Below are 24,110 nucleotides of genomic sequence, written 5' to 3' on the forward strand. Positions count from 1 at the left end.
TTAAATCTTCAGACAATTATTAGTTATAATAAAGCTAAGAAGATATAATAACTGTATATTTAGTAAACTTGCTCTAAATTTTTTAATAAACCTGTAAAAGGGCGCGACATCACGTCGATGTATATTTCATCATATATTTTAGTTAGGAATTATAGAAAGTACTTCACGGCTACGTGTATCTTAAATGTCGAGGGGATCGCTCTCCTTCGACTCCCACCCTTTCTCTCCTCGGGTACCGGAAGTGGAGCACGGTCAAGATAGCAGCGAAAGTTTTCGACGAAGCAACGTTCACGGTCACTGTGAGTTTTTAGACACGACACCACGAAACTACGTAACTTTCATACAATCTTCTGGGTGGTAAAAAAGAGCCTGAAGATAAATATCAACTTTTGCTCGCCAATTAAAGTTTTCGTGCGAAGGCGAACCGTAAACGGGGAGCATAGTAATTACGAGAAATCAGAAATTTCGTATGGATGAAAGCTGAGTACGTACGTGCACGACAAATAATCCACGTGCATTAATTTAATATCAAGTTCTCATTGTCTCTTTGTTTACTACAGCAAGCGTCATTTCTACTTCCATCGTTCCAAATGATTATTCGTAAAATATTGAAAGCGTACAAAAATTCGTTCTACGAAGAAGAAATGTTTAAAAACCATGAAATACTTTATACGGAGTTAAGAATTCAAATTAAATATATTTGATATTCCAACGTATTTCAGCATACAGGTCAGCTCTAAATCAAATTCCGGATTATTGACCTAGATCCGCTGCTTCGGATGTTATTTCCGTGGGAATGTTTGAACCGAACATGGGAATTATCGTGCAGTTACCGAGCCAACAATAACAACAACGAAACCAATAATTATTGCACAGCTAGTAGCATTAACAAACCTAATTTACCGTAACAGTGACGTAACTCAAAAGCGGCCAGTTTCCACAAATCCAGTATCAGTATCCTCCATCGTTAAAATACCAAATTCGAAGAGATGAAAATAAAAAAAACAAACGTCAATTAAAGGGAGCATTGACGCAATGTAATGTCGTGAAATAGGGTCGCAACGATGCCAACAGCCAACCGAGAGCCGAACGATAAATTTCGAAGTAGGAACGCGTAGGCGTAAGCGGGCGCAACTTCTCCAGGGAAATTACAACAATTTGTGGATCGCGAGGCGAATCGGATCCTAATTAACGCGCATACCGAACAGCGACCCCGTTAATTTCCCCGGACTGTATAGCGCTCTTTCTTTCTTTCTTTCTCCCCGAGTACCGCCTCCGCCGCGGTTCCGATTCCGGAAGAAAGCCGAGCGAACGAATTTCGCGGCTGCTCGAACGGTGAAATTGCGCAATTTTTCCACGAGCTTTGACGTCACCGGCCATTCACAAGAGCCCCACGTTCAGCTTTCACACGGATCTTGCTTTGTCGTCCGCGTGACTATAGCACCTACCGACAGAAAGTTTCGAAGGAGCTCGATGTTCTTTCCGTCCTCTCCTATGTCGCAATGCCTTCGTACATTACTCACTCGATTGAGAATCGACGTTCATCAATGAAACACTCTATTCTTCATTTCCTCTCGAATCAATTTGGCACCCTGCTGTCGGAAAAATTGCGTACGAAACGCAATAGTTTACGTTTACGCTGCGTAAGTTTTTAATAAATTGACTGCGTTTGCGTAATACCACAATTTAAAGTGTGGTGGTTACACGTATATTGATTTTTTTAACATTACATTCTCTGAAAAATCTTAATCCTTCAGATAGAGATACTTTTTCCTGTTTTTAAGTAACAACGCACGTTTTTTTACGCGCTGTTAAACGCCCGATCCGCCTTTACATTCAACTACGTTAAGTACATTTGCAGCAAGCTTGCCGGGGCGGCAAGTACAATATAAAAGATTCTTCTAAAGCTTCTTAAAGAGGGACAAACGTCCTCTACTTTCTTAGAAAGCACCCGTCTCAGAATTACTTCGTTCCGGACACTTTGCTTTTCTTTACTTTCCTCACGAAGTTTGCGGGTGGAAAATTTCACCGGGACCGAGTGGTCACGGCCGCGAACAAAGACCATCCATATTGAAGAGGAGAAAAGCGTGAACAGTGTCCGATTCGTTCGACTAATTGCGCATATCCTGATGATGGGCCCAGCATTTAGAAGCGGGCCGAAACTTTCAATGCGAGCCAAGTATCCAGTTAGAAATTTTGGCAGGATTGTCAACCCTGCTTTTAACTACCCTGCTTATAATTTACACTTTGGCTCGCAACAATTTTATTTGATTTATTAGGTATCGGTTTATTTGCAAGATTTAAGGAGCATGAGACCAGACTGTATACATAGCGATTTGTAAGTAGATTCAGTTGAGCGAGCGACCGACAGACATAGAATGTTCGAAGGAGAATGGCTGATCAGACCACGCGCCTGACCGAATCTACTTGGAGTTACTTAAACCGCCATACATCTCTCTCTTTGTCAACCTGTCACGGTCGTAATTTCGGAGTTAGCGTGAATTATAAAGACAGGACTTAAAGAAGAACTATCGTAGAATGTGAACATATTTTTTTCAACTTTTGTCTTCCATTTGGAAAAGGATGAAATGTAAAAAGTAAAAATATTTGGAATACCGTTCTATCTGCACTCAATGCTTTTTGTAATCGAAATAAAAAGAAATTAATTGGACCTGAATTCTTCAATTTTTATATAGGCTACAATAAATTTGAAGATACCTCCGTGTGTCAAGTATAAAAATGGCTCGTTATTCGTGGAATCTCCATTTTCCAATTGTGCCAAGAATCTACAACCTAAACCATCGCATTTCAATCAGCTATTCGATCATCTCTATGCGTACCATAAATAAAACAGCAAAAACCAGACTACTGTTTTCAATGAAGCTAGATATGCCTACTGTGACTTTCAATTAGAGGTAATCGTAAATTTATATTTGAAACAATGATTTATTCAAACAGCGCCGCTCTATTGTAACGCTATCAAATCTACACTTTTGTACGTGGACTGATTTACAACCCATCCTTCACCTGACACAAAATGCTATGACTCCAAAACGAGGTCACGCACATCGATCGTGTATCGATAAAAATTTATTTCCTACCCTTCCACGTTGTATCCACCCCCGAAAATACTTTCCCACGTGACATCGAACACCGTGTACATTCGGCGTTTCGAGGGACGGCTTGAAAATACCAAAGCACCGGTGCTGGTCGGTACGTGGAAGAATCCGATCGGGTCCGATCGCGCGTTTGACCGATTTTCTCGCCTCGAACCAGTCGAATTGTAAGAATTCGAGGAGCGTCCTCGGCGTCGGTCCGTATTCCGTCGATCTCGACGGCGCCAGCCGATTCGATCGCTCATTTCGTGTCCAGTCGAGCAGAAGATTTAGCTCTGGCACACTTTCCGACCGCCGAAATCGCATCGCGAGCCTGTTCCTAACCGCACCCACGGAATTAACATTACAAATCGCAACGATGCACCCCGCCGATCGCCATCGACGAGCGCCAACGTAACATCGAACACGTCGAATCGTTTATATGCGCGACGAACGGTACAACACGATAAATACAGTCGATCTCTGTGTCCGACGAAACGGTATTTTTCATTTCATCAGACGATGATCGTGTTCTAATAAGAACTATGGAGCCTGTAAATAAAAATACAAACCTCATCTGGTGTTTCTGTACCCATGAAACGTCTTATATTCCCTCTAGATTTGTTAATCAATATATTTCGTTAATACTTCCTACTTCATCTTTTTATTATAATTTTACGAAATAAGGAGACATAATGAGACATCAATTTCAACCGCCATATTAAACCACCCCAGTTTGAACGCTCATCTGCCCAGCGCGTTCGTTCAATTATTTATTAGTCCGCGCAAGAAGGATGCGCATCGCTTTAATAACGCATTTCTTAATTGAAATCCTTACTCTCGATGGTAATGATGTAATATTTAACCTCGTTCGCGACATGCGCGCAGAGAATGCTCGCGAAGAAAACGTAAGTCGACGGTGGCATCGTCATCAAAAACACCGGCTCGAAGTGAAACTTCCGTATGAATCATTATTCTGTAATAGAACCCCGCGGATTCGTTCGAGAACGAATCTGTAAGTCCGTACACGCCTCTCGAGGAGTGCAACGAGGGCGCGCACCTGGATGTGCCCGATTGCTGTCCGAACGCGCACTGTTGGGTGTCGCGTCGTCGCGAGGACAATCGTTCGTGGGTGTACGCAACGGCGAAATCACCCGACCGTGTCGATACTCACGGGAATTTTGGGTCAACGAATCGTCGCTGGCTTTCCTTTCCACTTCTTCACCCTGACGGCCTCGTCGAACGCGTATAACGACCGAGCGTGGAAGTATTGCACGCGCGCGCGTGCAATTTGATGCGTCGATCGTCTTCCGCGGACAGGATAGTAATTATCACGAGTGGAAATAAATCTTTGTTGGCTTCCCTGGACAACGATCGAATCCTTTTAAGACTTATAGCTCCTTCGATACGATGGACGCGAGGATATACTCGGGACAGATTTATGGCGCTCGCGAAAATGTTCATTCTGTACTAGCGATCTGTATTTCATCAGTTGAGTTTCAAGTTCTAGGCTTAATTAAAGTTACGTAGGTTGATTGAGCGTATCTAAATGATTTTCTGATCGTTCTCATGATTTCGAGTATTACTACGTGTGAGTAAAAATATATTTTTCATTGTAATTATTGATATTCTCTATATTCAATTATTTATTGCTCAGCGCGCAGGGAATATTTTAGAAAATTTTTGCAGAAAAAAACGAGAAGGGAATAAAAAATAAAGATACCAAGCAAATTGCAAGTATCGTTAAAACATCATTAAGCCCAGAGTTTTTGCCGGTAAGTTAAGTACTGAAGAAGTTTCGTGAGAATAAACGCACCGTGGCCCACACCGCTCGCTCAAACGGAGTGAAAGTCGTACCCGTTTGTCGCAATTGACGAACCTTTCTCGAAATTCCATCGCGCTTCGCGTCCTCTTGTATGCTTAAATCATCCCATGGTATATTCTATTGCCTCTAAGAAATTTCCATCCTGCCATAATTTTATCGCGTACCCATAAATCGAATTTGAATCACCAGCATCGCAAATTTCCAAACGGACACGTTATAATTCGATTGCAACAGGAATTTGTAAAAATTTTCATTGAACTATCAAACAATCTGTAAAACAAAATTAACCATATCGTATTAGATATGATTCGTCTTCTTATCTGACATAATCTAACAGACGACACAGATTAATGGATACCATGTATGAGAAAAAAGTGAGATGTAATTAACACCGAATTTCATTAAAAAATAAATAAACCACACACTGATCCTGTTAAAATATTCATCTACCTGCTCACAACTGGTCGCATGTCGGTTCCCGTATTCCGGAAGCTGTTCGTGTTTTACAATTCCACGCCTCAGACTCCACCTGGAGCCGAAAAGTATCGTGAAGAGAGAAAAAAAAAGGAAAAGAGAAAAAGGAAAGCACGTAGATACACGATCTTAGTGTGTCAGTGTGCCTATATGCTAATCGCTCGAAGAACGGTTTTAACCTCGACATATCAACGCCGCCGGCGCCATGTTCCTCGAAGAATGCCTGGGGAAGCTGCGCTTTTAACACATTTAGCGCGTCAATAAACGGGCAAATCGTCCCTCTCGCGTAGATCGACGTACAAATTGCAGGGAGAAGGTTGCACACACGTTGCATAAATTATCGTAACACCTGATAGATACATAGACTACGAATCAAAACTTAGCCTGGTGTACCTTATGTACATTTGAATAAAAGATGCTTCATACATTTGCGATCGTTCTACTTTACGTTTGTCGTTAACAAAAAAAAAGAAGAAAACTATCCACGTCGATTAGCATATTTATCGATCAACGTCGAATAAATCGCTATCGTTGATCGATGAATTTATTAATATCAAATCAGTCGACATGGAAAATTAGAATTACGAATGGAGCAAGTCATCGCGAATGGTGAAACTGCGAGGATGGTACCATTACACTGTGGTGGATTAATTATTCCCGTTGGATGTTTGACGATTAGCGCTCGTTGTCGGTTTGGTAGCCCTCAGTGTTAGCGGCACCTATTTTCGGTCGAAAGAACGGAACGGCCACGTCGATTTTCGTTGTATTAGCATTCGGTAACGGTACCCGTATCTGGCAAACAGTAGAAAGTAGTTAGATATTTCGTATGTTCGCAACAGTTTAGCCTTTTTACGCGCACGCAACCTCGTGCAATTTAGGAACGATCGAGAAAGTTACAGAGCCAGTTTATCACTCGATGTCCCAAGTATTGTTGGCTGGAAATTATGAAACTTCCGTTCAACGAGCAATCAAGTGTAATCTGAAATGCGAAATTACTTTTTCTGTTCCTCTTTATTCGTCTCGTTTTACGAGATGAACAATTTCAACGCCGAGTTACACGTAAAAACCAGGTGATAATGGATGTATGCACATTTAAAAGCACCTAAGCTTATCGTTAATGTCCTCGCTTACCCCTATCAAAGAATTTCATAGCCATTGCGACAAGAAACGATATCGTCTTTCAGTCGTACGGATGAGAAACCAAGATAAAATAATTAATGTCACGTGTATCGGTCGTAAACACACGTGAATTGTGTGTACGGATAAAGTGATCTAGAAATTTAACTATTGCATCACACGCGACGGATTAAAGGGCGCGCTTCATCCCTTGTACGAACTGGAAGTCACGACATCCAACGACTTCGTACGAAAGAAATAATTATAATTTACATGTTAACTTACATGCAAGGAAACTATGCCCGTTATTGCAAGTGGCTCGTTCAAGATTGGAATTTTGCACGTAAAAAGAGAATGAAAAGAGGCAGATGAACACGAAATTTAGCTCGCCATGGTCGTTACTGGAACGATAATAATAAAAGAAAGCAAGGAACGCGAAGATTGAACCGTTTCAGTTTACGTCTCGGTACAACACTAACCCTGGACTGATATAGCCGCTCAGGAATCGACCTTTCTCAACGCGAACCTCGAGAATCTCGAAGAAGAATGGAAATCAAAGAAAAGGAGGCGAGTGATAGATCGAAGATTTCTCTGGGTTAGACCATGATCGTTTATCATAGTCATTGCGCGACGTAGGAAAAAAATAGCTCTGCCGTTTAGACGATTGCTGGTCGAAGGAGAAGAATGCACTTTCTACAGGATTATAGATGCGTCCTTTCGAAATGTTCCAATTCGAACGCTTTACCCATCTAAATTCCCTCTTGGGATACTCGTGGATCAACGTAGACTAAAAACCATTTTATTCTCTTACGAACTACATTAAATTTATCGTATTTCGAATTACAGTTTCACCATTTTTAGATTCTCAGGATTGTACTGTGCGAAGAATCGACGAAAGTTTTCCAGGAAAAATCAAAGGTGCACAAACGAATGGCGACGAGGTTAAAAATAAACGGTGATGAAAAGGTGAAATGGCGTAGGGAGAGTGAGAGTGACTCGGTCCGTTCGATCGATATTAATCTTCCTCCGCATTAGGAGTGCCGGAACTAATGGCATTGGTATGCAAGGCGGTGGCCAACAAAAGTGAAAAACGAGAGTAAGGGTAATCCTACGCGCGGTTGACGCACGCGTCGTCGGTAAGAATTTTGAAATTGCATCAGTGTGAGAAAGCAGCTAGCCGGAGGTCCGGCAGTGACTCATTGTCACGCGATTCGTTAGCTCCTCGGTCGGTGAGAGGCTGGTTGGAACAGAAAATTCACGTGTAGGTGGTGAAAGTGAGTGGATCGATAACTTTTAAACGAGACCGTATGCAGACGCCATCGAAGCAGGGATAAGGCACACGTCTCGTACTTTGATGCTACTTAACGTGAAAGTGTAATTACTCTAACGATCTCGACGATGTTAACAATATCTACAATCTTAAGAATCCTCGCACCGTTCCATCTTATCTGGAATGTACTTAAAATTTTAAAAAATGGAACTAACAAAGACGCAATCCTGTATTCCACTATTTAATTAAGAAATAATATCTCCAACTATAACACTATATTAATATTAATGTCACAACGAAGCTGTTCACTGAAAAATGAAGAAGAAAATAAGGAGGACGCGGTGAAGCCCGAACGAAATTAGAGGCGTGCTAGCATAACGTTCGTCACGTGGTTTCCTTTCACGAGCCCTGGCGTCCGTTCCATCCTTTAATCTGACGGGCGCAAGGCTACGCCCCTGAACTCACTTTCACCGGCTGCATCCTGTGCATCCGGAATCGCCGAGATTCTGCCTGTAAATAGAATAACGGGGATAATACGTGACCACGTCCGGCGGACTCGTCCTTCATACTAAACGGCTCTAATGGCGCTCGGTTTCCAAGGAGCGCGTTAGAAAACGTGGTAAAATAAATAAAGGCACCCCGCCACGGTGGCCGCGAAAAAAAAAAATGGCTGGAATTCAACTTCTCCGACCTCGAAACGACGATTCGACCCGGTTTCCTGCAAACGAGAAACCTTTCCCGACTTAAAAATCGTCTCCTGCGATAATCCACCTTGGATGAATATTATAATTCCATTATGACAAATGTTGATTACGGTTGTGAGTATGAGTACGAGAAATGGTGGGTATATTTTAGTGCCACGTTATATGAGAACGTGATGTATAATTATCTGTACAATTGTAGAGATAGAAGCGTACTGTGTTGAAAGTATGTATTAATTGTATATGAGAAGGTCGTGTATCACATGTTGGTCTTCATAATTATATGCATAGACGGAGAATGTAAAGAAAAAAGGAATAATGGAAAGGTTTAATTTTACATTTCAATGATTGACGTTAGCGAACTGTAATTATATTTTCTACTAAAATATATAATTATTCGAAAATGTTTATTTTAATATTGTCAACTCGATACCAATTATTTCAAGCGATATTTCAATATCACTGAGCACATTAAATAGCTACTTTGCAAGCTGAATTTATTGCGCTATTGCTGCAGAAATGCCCATTGTTCTCGGACAATGTAATTTTTAATAACGCGTTACTCAAGATAAATGGCGTGCGTTGTCGCGTGGCTTTGAACCTTAAAACATTACCTACGGTAACCCTTTTTAATTCGTCCAGTTGAAAAGTATTAAATTCGCTAAAAATCGTTTAGACACGAGCCTGCAGAAGAGAAACGTCGAGAGTTCATGTATTCCACGAACACGGTCTACTGTCCTTTTCGAGCTGAACTCACGATTCTCTAGCACTGTTTTCGAACAATGAACGCATTAGTTCTATCGACGTGTCGAATTATGGACGACAATGTTCGTCGACCATTGGGAGCACGCGTTATCCCGCTTCTTCCTCCGGCATCCGCTTTTAAATAACGGATATAAGAATGCCACGGTCGCCGGGTTTTGCGTTAACGTTTAATTATTTATTCGCTGGACGCTCTTAAGGAGGTAGACCGGACACTGTTCGTAATTATTCACGCCCGTTCGGAACGTTTCTCCGTTGGTTCGAGACTTTCTTAACTGTTTCGCGTACTCCATGCTTTTTCCCTCTTTACATCTCTCTCTCCCTCAAATTGCTGGTTTCCCTTGCATTGTTAATAATACGTATTTGCTACATCGAATCTGAGAGAAATAAATAATAACGCAATGAAGAACCTGTGTCGATGGTAGTTCTTGGCTATTATATCATTGGTTATTCCCTTCCTTCTATTACACCATTATTATTATTATAGCTAAACATATAGAAATTTAAACATTACTTATATTCTATCAGAATATCAAAAAACATCATATGTTCGCTCGAGCAACTTGAGTATATTATATTAATACGAAAATTATGCGAGGTATGTAAATTGGAAAGTGAAGAAATATCTTCTATACAGTAGTTTACTTTCAATTTACTAATTTATGTAAGAAAGTAGGTTTTGTACTGTTGATTTCTACTCGCGTAACATAAAGCTAGAACAAAGTTTACCATTTTAATATCGTTCCTCGAGTTACACCGCGAAGGTCCAGGTTACAACTGGAGGACCCAAACAGAAGAAGAACTTTTCAAAAATGCGTTCTTACTCCCAGTACAGATGGCTACGGTCAACGTCCACCCAACGCTCGGTTCCTCGGGGTGCAACCTGGTCCCGCGCACGTGGGACACCCACGTCCGATAGCTCGAGGACCATCGAGATGATATCTCAATTATCGCGTCGTTCTGCATTTAAAAGAATTCGCCGTTTCCCGTGGCGTTCAAGTGCAGCCGTGATTTCACCGACGACCGACTAAACGATAAGTGGTCCCAGTTGGCCAACAATAGACGCGAGCGGCGCGCTTTTCTCCCCGTGGAATTCGCGTTGTGTTGCGTCGCTCGCGTGGAATCGTATCGGCGGCTGGCTTTCGCGAGAGGCCGCATCCGGAATCGATCGAGACGGGCCACACGGAGATACGCGTAAACAGGATACGATCACTGACTCACGTGGCGTAAACTCACCGGTCATTAGACTCGTTTGTAGACTGACGCGACAGCTCGACCGTCTAGCGATAGATGCGTCTTTACGCGAATATTTATGCACGATTTGATGCGGCCCGTCTGCCGACGAGGGCATTTAACACGCGAGCTCTCGCTATTAACCTCTTCAGGAACGCTGAATGTACGCGTGCATTCACAATTCCTTCTAAAAAGTGATTAACACATTGCGAGTTTTCTGAAAATTTACCTCATGTGCCCGGCTATTGTTTTGAAAGCGGATGTGGAGGTAAAACAATATAAATAAACTTTAATTAATTTTATTTATTATTTAACTCATAATATTTCTTTTTCGTATGATAAAAAGTATAACAATCACCTACGTGTAATGGTACACCACAAGTTTTGCAAATATATCGGGTCTTGGCCGGTCTTATAAGCGAGACACAACTCGAAATATGCAGACCAAATAATTACACTACAAGATTTCCAACAGTGCGCCGTGAAAACAATAAAGATGCGGAAAAAAGCTTATTACGAGTTTACTCGTGGGTGGTCACCAACGCTTGGCCACGAAAACACGAGTTAACTCGTGGCCGGTCAGCAATGTGTTAATAGTAGAAGTCTTTCTTTTTACAAAATTTTAGTCTTCCTGAAAATGTTAAATTAAGTGAGAGATTAATAGCTGGTCCTTCAGCCATTTTCGATGCGTTCTATTCACGTTTATTCGAGAATGCTATTTTTTATTCACGATTATCGGTCTATGACTTTTCAGATCATCGCATATAGGAATAATTGTGAAGTAAAAATTAGTACTTGAGTGGGACAGATGGAGCGTAAGGTGTTCGAATTGAATTTTCCGTTGGATTTCAGCTCGATTAAACGGAGACCGCCTTTAAAATGGTTACCAGCCTCCTCTTTTCTCGGTGATGCCCCTTAAGAATGCCGGGAATCCATTCACCGGTGGCTAATTGCAAGAACGTTACGATGGAACGGTAGCCCAGCGATGGTAGTGACTTGCTAAAATTTAATCTACTGCGGCCGCTGGGAAAGACGCTCTGATTCCTCGGGAGTAATCAGAACATGGCGATCGACGGGCTCTCGTGCTGAACAAGATACGAAAATGAATGTCGATACGTAACGTAGCAGCAAAAATCCGTGGGAAATAAAGAATCGAACGGGTGTTACGAAAGGGTGTGTCGTTCAGCGTATAAAGAAAATAATAATAAAACGAGGAGGTAAATAATTTGGAAAAAATATCGTAACGAGCGTTTAACGAGAGGAGAAAGTCGAGGCAGAGTGGTATCCCCTATCTTTAAAAGGAATAATAAACGAAAGTAGACCTCGTGGTAAGATCGCGATCTCCGTTATTGTATCCTGTATCGTAAATAAAAATATTCTCAGATTGTCCAGAGTTTAACGGTATTCTTTTGCTTTCGATGGACACATAATTATTGAATATAATTTTCATGCCGAATCCGAGTGGTGCTCGCACGAAACGTGCGCGTGGCCTGGATCCTCGCCGCCTCGCGAACAGTTCCGCTCGTCAATAATGAACATACGAATTTATTCTGTTCTCAATATGTATAGCCCGCGTTTTCTCAGGTGTCAACGTGGCGCGGGATTTCTGAAAATGCAAATAACGTGTCCAGTGCACTGGCTCGTGTGCACGGTTTATGGATCGTGGCCCATACTCGGATGCGATGGATACTCGGCCAATGGAACGTCCCAAATAATACTTTTAGTTGCACATCCTACACGTACGGAAGAGGTTTCAGAAAATCTCTCGCGGTTGCGCTGCCACTTCGCATCGTAGATGAGAACCAAATTCGAATCATTTGGAAAAGTATGATTTTCATGCCCTCTACCTTCGCAATTAGATTTCTCATTACGATTCTTGATTTATCGCGTGTGTCGACCACTTTCTGGAAATGCACGAAACGTAAAGAAGAATTTGCCGTAATACTACAACTTATTAACAATCGATTCGACTTCTACCAACGTTTTATGAGAGGAATAAATGTCGACCAGACGGTTATTATTCTCGCAGGCGGTGCAATAATGATAAGGCGTGGTATAAAACCATTGTACCCGTTTCAGATCTGTGATATACATTTGAACGGGAAGAGAAGGTGAAAGTGTCATTTTTGTAGATATTCAAGATTCCTGGTTAGCACGCAAAGACCTCCAAGTGCAGAGTTGTAACGTGACCACGATATTAAAACCAGTTACAACTTCTGGATTCGTTTAAAAAATATTTTATCCATTTTTCGTAAATAATTTTTAAAGTACATCGGTTACTTTCTTACTATTTAGTATTCAAATTATAATAATTTCTTAACCAATGGTTTTTCGAACTAAATAATTAATACTTTTGCGAAATAGCCACTATGTAAAGTACATAAGTCTATTACAATTCCTTCAGTATCACTGAAAATCCCTCGCAAACCCTTTTTGTTACATTTGTCTGTATTACGAATATTAAAAAAAAGAAGGAACGCGTCCAACCTGGAAGGACAAACAATAGCGCGCTTAGGAAAACGAGCGCGCCAACGCACGAAGATGATGGAGAAGAGGCAGAAGGTGGCCACACGTATACAGCAGAGATCGAACGGAAAGAGCCTTAGCCGTGGCAATGGTGAACACGCGAACGACGCCACGAGGAGAAAGTTTCCAAGTGAAGTAGGCCACGACTTTGACCGCTCGCAAGGTCCATACTCCCAAAGCACACTGCTTCGTGCGCCGCCTCTGTACACGCCGATTTGACTCTGTTTCGATTGATACAGCCTGTCTCCGGGGATGGCACATAAAACGGCGATTGTCGCTAGTAATTGGCATCGATCAAGCGGCGTCGTTTCTTAACTCTCCGTTTGCACAACTCTGACATATTTAAAATGCCATTTTTAGACGGAAGAGGAACCTCGAGCATCGTGTTCGCGATTTACATCCGACTTTCCTCAAAACTAATGCGATGCTGGGTTCAAACGCAATGTTTAACCGTACGAAAGGTATTTTCATACCTTTTCCTGGGAAAAACACACGGTTTTCTCCAGGGAAAGCTATGAGACATTTTTTAGACAGCAATTACACGCCTCACTATAAAGTATTAAAAATCCATATGGCTATAAAATGTATATATTTATGTATATTTTCTATTTTTAAAACGTTTTTTTTATCACATTTTAGGCCTCATTTTCGAAACGAAACTCTCAAGCGTTTATAGCCACTGTAAAGTGGTAATTAAATGATAAGACATTTAATTGGCATACATTTGAATCTGATTAATGAATATTCTTCACTGAAATAAATATTCAAAGTGGTATACAAATCTCGAAACAGCTGTACGAAAAATCTAGGTGACCATACAGATGGCGAATAATCCTTTCTGCGGAAAGATCGATCACGACTAGCTCGATCGGGACAAGCACTTCGATGACTCGCTGTTACCAATCGAAGTCAATGGAATTTCACCGTGAATATAAATATTCTGCAAGTAAACATTGCAACCACGCTGGTTTTATCTGGACCAGGAGAACGAGCATAGCGATCGCGTTGAAATATTTGAAAGCTTCGTTCTCTCTTGAACGGTACATTCCTCTGTGACGTCAAGTATCGGCGCGAGTTATCGAAATACCAATCAATTTCACCGCCGTTGGTTTTAGTCTCTTCGTATTCCCAGTTAATTAAAAAGAACACCTTCCGCGATCAAATGCGAGCAATTCGAGATAGAAACGCTTAGAACGTTTGTCACTGTGATCCAATTGTTTTCATTGCAGAAACGAAAATTAATAAATGGTACCATTACCCTTATATCGAAACCATCAATGTGCACGTTCACTTTTTTAACGAGGAAATGTAATTAACTTCGTATTATGTACATACATATAAGAAACTCCTACTCGCTTCACCAAGTAAAGCGACCAATAAGAATACGTAACAGGGCTGTCTGATTAAAAGTAGCTGAATCTACTGTTCCACGACAGAGAGAAGCGAACTTATCCCAGAAGAGACTCTAAAATATGACAACTATGTGACCTGTCGATGATCCTGATATTTCCTGGTATTCGCGCTTCTTTTACTTTTTCTCACGAGCGATGCTCTCTAGAGGACAATTCCATTAACACCGTGCGTTTATGCATAACTTACAACCTCCCAGTAGCGCAAGAAAAGAAAGAGCTGCGCATGCAGCTGCAAATTATCATCTTGCTGTCACTTGACATTGCCACGGGCAATGATGTAAGAATCAACGTTTAAATAGACGGAATAAAATGTTATCACCTGATCGATGCGAGAACGTGACAGGACTATTTTATGAATATTTATAAAAATTGAAAGATATACTGGCTGATTTTCATATCACGGAATTGACGCCAATTTTCTGTATAATTACTATATAATATGACAAGTAATAATGTCATAATCATCATCGTTATCAGCATCGACACAATTTCTTTTACGTGACAGAAAACGAGAAACGAACTAAAAAAGGGCACAGTATCGACAGGAATTTGTAACAAGGTTACGTCACTACACTCTCTATGTTCTATGATACAAGGATGCGACCCTATCGTGCCTAGGACGAGTTAAATGTACACAGATAAATCCCCCCGAAGATACCATGAAATACTACTTGCTGATAGTACTACCCAGCTGCGTGTGACTGGCTTTACTGGGTCAAGGTTGCTTTTCAACCTGGAAATCGCCTCCGCTATCCTCGTCCATTCTATCGCGGATCAGACGCATCCAGCTCTTCGCGTTACTGACCTGGATTTGTCATTTTTCCTGGACCCTGTCCTACTATCCCCAAAAATGTCCAAAGATTTTTCGAAACGCGGAAATTATTTAAAAACTTGGGGAACGTCCTTTGAAAGTGAGATCCTTACGGTCCTAGTAACTCTTCGTCGTTGATATTCGCGTGTCAAGTGCTTCATGGCTTCTACACGTGCTCGAACCGCGATGTGTCATCGCAAATTGTGTAACGCGACCTGCCGTTTCACTCTTTGGCAACGAACCCCGGAAAACCGTGTCGCTCGCACGTGTCAAGAAGTGAAACTATTAATAAGCCGCTCATTAACATCTGGCTTTATGTAGAGTACGTCAATCGGCTGAACAATACTCTGGCGCTTTGCTGTGGCCATTTCGATTGCTCTATTTAAGTTGACTGCTCTCTTAATCATGAATTTTATGCTCTTATTATACGCCAGCATCGTCTATATATTGTATGTACTACATACTTTATGTAATCGCTAATTTATTATTAAATGGTTACGCTCGCGTCACTAAAAAGTGGTGCGCGGGCTTACCCCCTCCACGAACGCTTAATCTATCATTCACCCCTGTTCTATTAGTGTCAGCAGCTTTATTTTAAATGCGACTTGTCAACTTGTCAGATTATAGCTATAGTTTTGACAATTTTCGCGTCACGACACTGAACAAGACACGTGTTCAGATCCATTCTTATATAAAGAGTATTTAAAAGTCATTCAGTGCTATTTTATGCCAATAAATTTTCCTTGAATGGACAAAAGTATGACTGAAATTTAAGTGTGACGTTTTGTTGAGATATATTTTATCACGGTGAAATTAGATTCTTCGTAGAGCCTCCGTCAGTTGCATTCAGTGCACGCTACGATATATGTTTCAGTAGGTGTACGTGAAATTTTTCAAACGTATGTCATCGCGCGTAACATTCTTCGCGTATTATGTCAGAAAACCAGGATTGCAATATGTTGCATCTGCAGCAATATTACCCAGGGTTATTGCTCCGCGATATTACTGCATATAGCAATACTGTTGCGCACAGTATGCTAGCCGCTATGACAGAGATTGTTATTTGACCCGTTCCAATGTTATTTAATATTTCTCGTCGCCTTTTATTTCCATCACAGAGTGAAAGAATATAAAGGTTAGTATTTTAAATGAATATAGAATGGAGTATTTAGGTATATCATAAAAACTCCCTTCGAATAGCAAAAGATTTTCAAGCTTCGAACGCAATTTCTACAATCATCTCTTCAAATTCCTATGAGGAATTCGTATCGGTATTCTACAGATCGAATACGTCACATTTCAGCTACGAATTCCAACCGTCGAAAATTTTCAAAGATCCCATTGATCAAATACCTCTCACTTCACGAAGGAATCTAAATTGAAAAGAAACCAAGCAATAATGCGATCGTAAACCAGATCCATAGCGGAAACCATTTCGACGCGATAAATTTCCCCCTTTTAAAAAAGGTAAAAAAAAATTATCGCAAGCCTTTCACCGCGCGATGATGCTTCGTTACCGCCGCTCGGTAAAAAGCCACTGCCAAATTTCCAGCGAGCATCCGAATGGGACGACTTTTTGCACGCTAGAAAGTTTTCGAGCCCGTCATCCAGGTGGAACGGAAACGAAGTCTGCCTGCTATAACGCGTCCGGAGGCGTACGCCAAAAAATATGAGCAGGCCTTGGTGCGTGGCGGTGAGCTGAAACAAAAAAGAAAAAAATCGATAGAGCAGAATATGAAGCTTCGACGAGGATCGAGGAGGGAGACTGCTTGTTTTCAAATCGCCCATGCGATTTTGTGCTAGAGACGAATACGCATGAGCTGGAGCCATGGACGATGTCCTGGACCGATCTTGGGTCCATAATAGGTTTGCAATGGGTCTGTGACGATTCTGTGATTGGTCTGAGCTGGTTCTAAGTTCGTGATGGGTTTGTGATCGATCTGTGACGGGTCTATGATGGGTCCGTGTTGGTTCTGGGTCCGCGATGTGTTCGCGATGGATCTGTGAAGGATTTGTAATGGGTTCGTGATGGGCTCAAGATAAGATATTCCTCATAAATATTCCTTATTAACTGTTAATACGACGATCGATCTGGAGTGCGATCGCACGTTAATAGAGAAGAGGACTGACCTGTCGCGAACAGAAGAAGAGGAACACTGGCATGAAATCAATGAAGGAGGACGTTGCCTCCCGCTGTTAACATACAACGGGCTCATGAAAGTATTTGGATTTTTAGCAAGTGAAATGTGCAGTGAGTCACGAACTATTCGTACAGTATCGAGGATCGCGACGACAAATGTGCGAGGACTTTGTTGCAGTTGGATGTATACTATACACTTTAGACTTGAAAGTAATACGATCACGTGGAAATCGTAAAAAAAAGTGTAATACGAAGTTCAAAAGAATTTCGTAGAAATTGAGGAATGAAAAAGTGTTTATATTATTGATTTTTATTTCACTAGAGTATCATGAATATTAATTCTATCAGAGTAATAACTTTTGTAAGATATGCGAATAAACTTCTGGCACGAAAGCGTCTAGAAAATTATCATAACCTGTTTCGTAATTGTAAACCGCAATTTTCCATGTTTCTGCTAGGATTTTATTACCTCGAAGCCTGATTCCCGACCAAAAAAGGTGTTAAACACAGCGTTTTATTATCTTAGTCTAATAATAAGTAAGTTACATACACTATACATATCACAATAAAAAATAATTATTAATCAGATCATCAGCGTGCCATCTCTCCCCTGGTCTTCCACAAATAATTCTCCATAACGTACAAATCCCATTAGAATTCAATAATCTAGGCCACTGGTACCCAATCTACAGTTCGCCAAAATTATCTACACGAATCTCTTTAATCAGCCCAATTAAAAGCTATGTATAATTACAGGCTAATTGTCGAGAAAAAAGATCACGATAGCAGTCACAGTGCGCGTAATACGATCGAATGAATTGCATCCAAAATGGCGGGAGGTAACGGCCGGTGGCGAACGATCCAAGGTTACGCGCGATGTGCACGACGGGACGTTCCTAGTCAAATACGATACTTCCGCGTGGAAAAGATCGAAAACGTTTATTCGATCGTGTCCTCATTTCCGCGAGGAGGTATAGTTGGCAACGCTAGTTAACGCACACGCACCTGCAACGGCGATCGGCTATAGTGAGTGATAATCGTAGAGTAGGTCAGCGGAACACCGCCTCTAGCGATCTGCGTTCTTCGCCTTCCCTGCTCTCGCGTGTGCAGGTTTGCCAACGTTCTCCCTACCTGTCCCTGTACTCGCGTCAGTTTTACCCGTGTACGGACAAAAGTACGCCGACCGAGCACGACAAGAAACGAGTCGTACGCCCGGCGATGTCGCCTGGAAAGAAACACCCGTCTGCCTCCGCTCGACTTCTGTTCCATCTGATTCCGCGTCGACTCGATCCTCGTAATTTACAGAGATCGTGTAACTTCCTGTTTCGGACGGATCGTCTCGCAACAGTTTCGCGAAAGAATGAATTAAAGTGCAGAGAGTCCTCGAGGACAAACGTAAGTTTTGGGGGTTGCGATTTGAGATATTGGTTTCATATCAGTGACATATGTCGAGGATCATGGTTCTGCGGAAGATTTTCATGTTCTGCGTTATTAAAATTTTGTAAATGAGATTTTTATTAAGATTGCCTTAAGTGCCTTGCAGTTAAACTTCATTTAAAGGGGTTAATTTGACATGAGGTGTTGTAATGGATTTCGACTTCACAGCAAAGAGTGCGATAAAATTTTCAATTAATACGAGAATGTAAAGTATCAAAAATAAATGAAGAACTTTCTCTAAAAATTCTATACGCGGTGACTAAAAAGGAAGTATTCATGGACTGCGAACTTTTGACTTCTTCGAAATATTTCTTTTCCAGTGGAACTCAGCATTTGTAACCAGCAAATTAATTGAAAATCTGTTTATGGTACGTCATACACCCAGTAAAGGTTCAATTTGGTATAACACAATGAAATGATATCGTTGGTAAAAAAAAAGTCCATGAATGATACGAATAACATTTGCAACGCCTTTCGAAATGAATTATTTTCAGGTGTTTCTCGATGGCGTCGCGGTCAACGGATCCTATCCAGATGATCACTGGCTTGAGATATACACGTTGAAATAGAATTTTTTAATTAAGCCATCGCGAAGAATTTTATGAAACTGGGCGACTATACGCGGCACGTGTGCGCGACCGTTTCGCATTAAATATAATTACGCTATCTTTCTTTCTCCTTTTTTACGAAGCTAGCTGCATGGTTAACGACTGTATTATAGTCCTACATCCACGAACGTTTATTACCTACTTTCCAGTATCATTAAGAATGAAAATAAATTGCGCTCGGCTATATTTAAACACGCCTATCCCATGCTTTTTATCGGCCATTTATCGAACGCGACTCGTCGTACGGATTTTCAAATATGCCGTATCCCAAGCCGTTTTACAAGCTGTCCGTCAATTATGCGAGAACGTCGCCAGTCACTCTAATGAAATCGTTCGATAACGATCGCTCAAGTTCGCGAACGACTCGCTTCAACGATCGCGATGAATTTACACGGACAATTCCGCGAATTCCGAGTTAATAAACGAAAAAGAGTCGTGGCGCTCGTTAATTTTTTAGAATTCCAATAAAACCTAATCGATACACCGACGGATAACGCGCGTAATGGTACATGCTGGCTCATTGACGAAAGGTGGTAATTGACTTATAGAGAGACGGCCAATTTCACGCGGCAACTGGTTCTACCACTTTGCAATTTGTTACTCCTCTGTAAAAAGGCACACGCGATCCTGGAAACTGCCGGTAGGATTATAAAAATGGCTCGAGCGAGCGAATGGAAACGAGACGAGCAAAACGAACAGCTATCAACACCAGATCCATCTTCAGGTGGAAATTACTTATCCGACATTATGCTGTAATCGTTACTTAATCGCGAGACGTTTTAGTTTGTGAAATTTCACTCGACTCACGTCCACGTCGCAATGCTTAGAAATTTGTATCTTCAATTGTAAACCAGAAACTCTTTTCAATTTTTCCAAATCGATGCTCAATTTCAATAAGCGAAGTGTACATAACATTCTATTAGCCAGCGACCAAAATACACCCTCGATCCTTCCATAACGGAGCTCATTAAACTCGGACAACCGTCATTAATCACTCTACGCAATTTCGATACAACAGACGGAGTTCTTCGCCTCGAGAAGAAACAAATTATCCAAACTCGTTTATAGAAACAAGCGCACATAAATCTACACGGCTCTGTCATCGTAATTAGCCAATTGTGTGGCGTTCGTCGAAAGGTCGAGACGAATCCGGGAATCGGTCGAGAGTATCCCACAATAGAATCGATCGAGATCGATGATCGGCCGGATGGGTGGGGCCAAGTGAGAGGTGCAGAGGAGCATAGAAAGTCCGTGTCGTGAAATTGCATTCCATAAAGAATGGAAAGTCGGTGCATAATCCTTTTCGTTTGCTCCTTTTCTCGCCCCCTCTTCGACGTCGATGGCGGGACGTACGCGCGGCCGTCAAACACTGTAACACTGATTTCTGATCGAGCTTTTTCCCCCCATAGACACGTTCTTCGTGATCGCTTACACGGACGATCGGTAAGATTACCAGGAGTACGACGACCGACGGGACTGGGCCTAGATTAAGGCAACGAGGTCGCGTGCCAATGCTACCACTGGTATCGTTACGTATCCGTACGAGCCGTTCCACAGGGTATATCGACGCCATCATCGTTTCGTGGTCCTTTTTAAATATCGTCGCTCGACTTAATATTCGAAAAATCGACGCTTATAGAATTATGGTGTACGTTGAACAGCTTTCTGCTTAAGGAAGCATTAATGTGTACATGTGTGGGGGTGGAGATGTAGGCGTACACGTACGAAACCTGTTATTCGTTACGTATAAAATATAATTTTAATGTTTTGGTTTTTCGTGGTTGAAAGTTTATTAAGAGCACCAGGAATGAATTTATTAATTCCTTTTTTCTTGGAACTGAGATATGATCTCGGAACAAGAGTCGAAGAAACTCTGGCGCTGTCTGGAAAATGAGGTGAGAAATCGTGATGACAGATGCGAGGAGATAGCGAAGGATGGGAATTATTCACAGGAACGCTTGTGCGGTGTAACTCATCGCGGAGTTAGTGTTACGAGAAATCGTGGCCGTTTATTCTTTTCTAATACAATAACGTTTTTCTGCGAAATCCTCGGGATGACGCATGCACGGAATTTGATCCAGTCGAAATGATTTTCTATCCGTGAAACGGCATAATTCCGTGCATCCTACTCATCCAGATTTAACACCGCAAATCTCCTCGATGGATTATGCAGTCTCACCAACGAACATTGTGCTGGTATCTACATTTCTCGCGTAATTTCTACACCTTGTGTTTTATAAAATTATTTCAACGAAAAGTCGATTCTTCTTATTTATAAAACGCTTTACGAAACACTATCGAGCGAGCAGAAACCGACATGAAATTTACGAACGTCCTGATTAAAATTCCGCCTTGCCTCGCGCGCTTTTATATCTAACGCACGCGTTTAGCTGGTGAAATACGGAAATAAATAAATTGCTGCCGGTGCAAAGACGATGTCCACGCTTTCCAAGCGAGTATAAAACGAAAAGGCGCATATCGGGGGCGTTCCCATTTCTCGCAGCTCCTGAAACCACTTCCAGATATTTAATAACCGTGTATCCAAAGTAGTCGATCCTAATTCCAATCGGATAAGCAAACGTTTCCGCCGTTACTCCGTCTCCGCTGGTAACTTTCGACGAAGAATGAGAAACGAAAAATCACACCTGTTCACCGGTGTCGAATGGGTTGATCGAGAAAATTAGTGAACGGATAAGAGTTAGTTTGTCCGTGGCCAACACTCCGCGCGTCCGTAACTGCTATCGAATGAAATTATCTGCTTCATTAAGAAAGTGAATTTATATTGTACCGTTAAACGTCCGACTTGGCGACTTCGTCGATAAAACAATCGTTCGGATCGGATAGCGACGACGAAGATCCGCTGGTATTAATCAACCCGGGTAAATTGCACTTTCTAAAGCTAATTTACACTGAAAAGATCCTCCACGCTATTGCTATTGTATTTATATTGCTTATTGTGTACCGGTTTGGCGCTTGTTAATAACTTAGTACCATTTTATACGACACATAAGGTATACACGACACATATATATATAGTCGTTTTCAATTTATTTATAATCGTTTCAGAGTGATCGTACCATAAAATTGTTTTTCAAAGACGTTGTTAATATTTGTTCTGTGAGATTATAAATATTTACCAATTTCGTAATCGATTGATTGAGAGATTTGAAATGGGTATTCGAATTGGCAAGAACAGTGCGCCGAATTTGCTTTCCATTGTACTCGAACGCTTCTAAAATGAATTTCATAATTCACACATCTGTAATAAAAAGTCAACGTGAACGCAGTTTGACGGAATTTCACTTGCTTCAATTAATATCTCTGTCCTAGTAATCTCTCACTTGACTCTGGTTCTAGTTCTAAAAAAAGTCAAACACATTTCGTAAACACCAGTGGCAAACATCTCTTCACCTTGATACCACCAGAATAGATAACCGAAAGGCTGACATATTTTCGATAAAAAAAGATCTGTCGATACGCGCTTCAATCGAAAAGCTAGTCGAGAGAATGAAAAACGTTCCAATGTATTTCTCTCGAAATTAATCAATTCGCAATTTCTAAAAGAAATATTGTAGGACAGTATAATTGAGCTAACGGATTAAAAAGTGCGAATAAAAACGTGAATATAAATGATTTGTAGAAAGAAAACAAGTGATAAAGGGAAGAAAGAAATGGCTGCCTCTTATTGCTTACAAATTGCCTTCGTGATTTCTAATGTTAAAGGTGAAACGACACTTGTATGAAAAAATACAGGAACAAGAAAGTCTCGGCAGTTACCACTTTGCACGTAGACTGACTGTAATTAATCGGGGAAATTGTGTCAGCAATAGGAGGCGAGCATATTACGCACGGAAGCAGAAACACGAGAATGGTCGCCGAAAGACGTGGAGTGCCATTAATCATAACATCGACACGGTTGTGAGACATGGTATACTGGTTACCACAGTTGGATAACACATATTATAATTAAGTATTATTAACTCGTCACATTTTTCTTCTTCCATAAAAATGAAAAATAAAACGAGATTGTACTCGAAAACGACCAATGGTATAATTATACCGTGACATCAGGGCCAATGTCCAGACGCGTCATATGATCACCCATATAGAAGTGTTTACTTATTCTTTGAACTAACAAAGTATTATAAACTACGATATATATTTAAAAATGTCAACTATTAAGAATTAAACGAAGGTGCCAAAAATCAAAGTCACGACTCTGAGAACTTTCTTGGAACAATCCTTTCCTGGAACACAGATATCGTCTTGGACCTAGAATTTAAGTGGTACAGATGCAGTCTAGGGCAAGTGCAGTCTAGAAAGTGAGGCGAGGAACCGTGATGATAGATGCGTACTTCGAGATAACGAATTATGCTCAGAGGGTTATCTATCATAAGGAGTTATGCCTTGGTATTACGAATAACAATTAACTACATATAGTTACTCGTTACCAACGAACGGTCCTTCGCTATTCAATGAGAAAATTCACGAATAAATAGTAGGGCTTCGATCTCTCGAAACAAAATTGCCCAACACCGCTAATTAAAGAGACAGTCAGAAACACGTGACTTTCTCGTGATTAAATCGAAGCATAACGCGTCTCATTGCAACGAGTATCCTCGATTCACGCGATAACATGCTAGGTTTAAACCTAGATGGCCCTACGTGGAAGTAAACGCACAGAATTTGGAGCGTTCTCG

General features: G+C 41.2%; 1 protein-coding gene across 1 annotated transcript in view; it reads right to left on the minus strand.

The window, feature by feature from the left end:
- The window catches only part of Rpl8 (ribosomal protein L8), a 309,715-nt gene that overhangs the window by 235,472 nt on the left and 50,133 nt on the right, over positions 1 to 24,110 (minus strand). The gene's annotated exons all lie outside the window — the stretch shown is intronic.

Source organism: Xylocopa sonorina, chromosome 6, assembly GCF_050948175.1.
Source record: "Xylocopa sonorina isolate GNS202 chromosome 6, iyXylSono1_principal, whole genome shotgun sequence".
Taxonomy (NCBI): domain Eukaryota; kingdom Metazoa; phylum Arthropoda; class Insecta; order Hymenoptera; family Apidae; genus Xylocopa; species Xylocopa sonorina.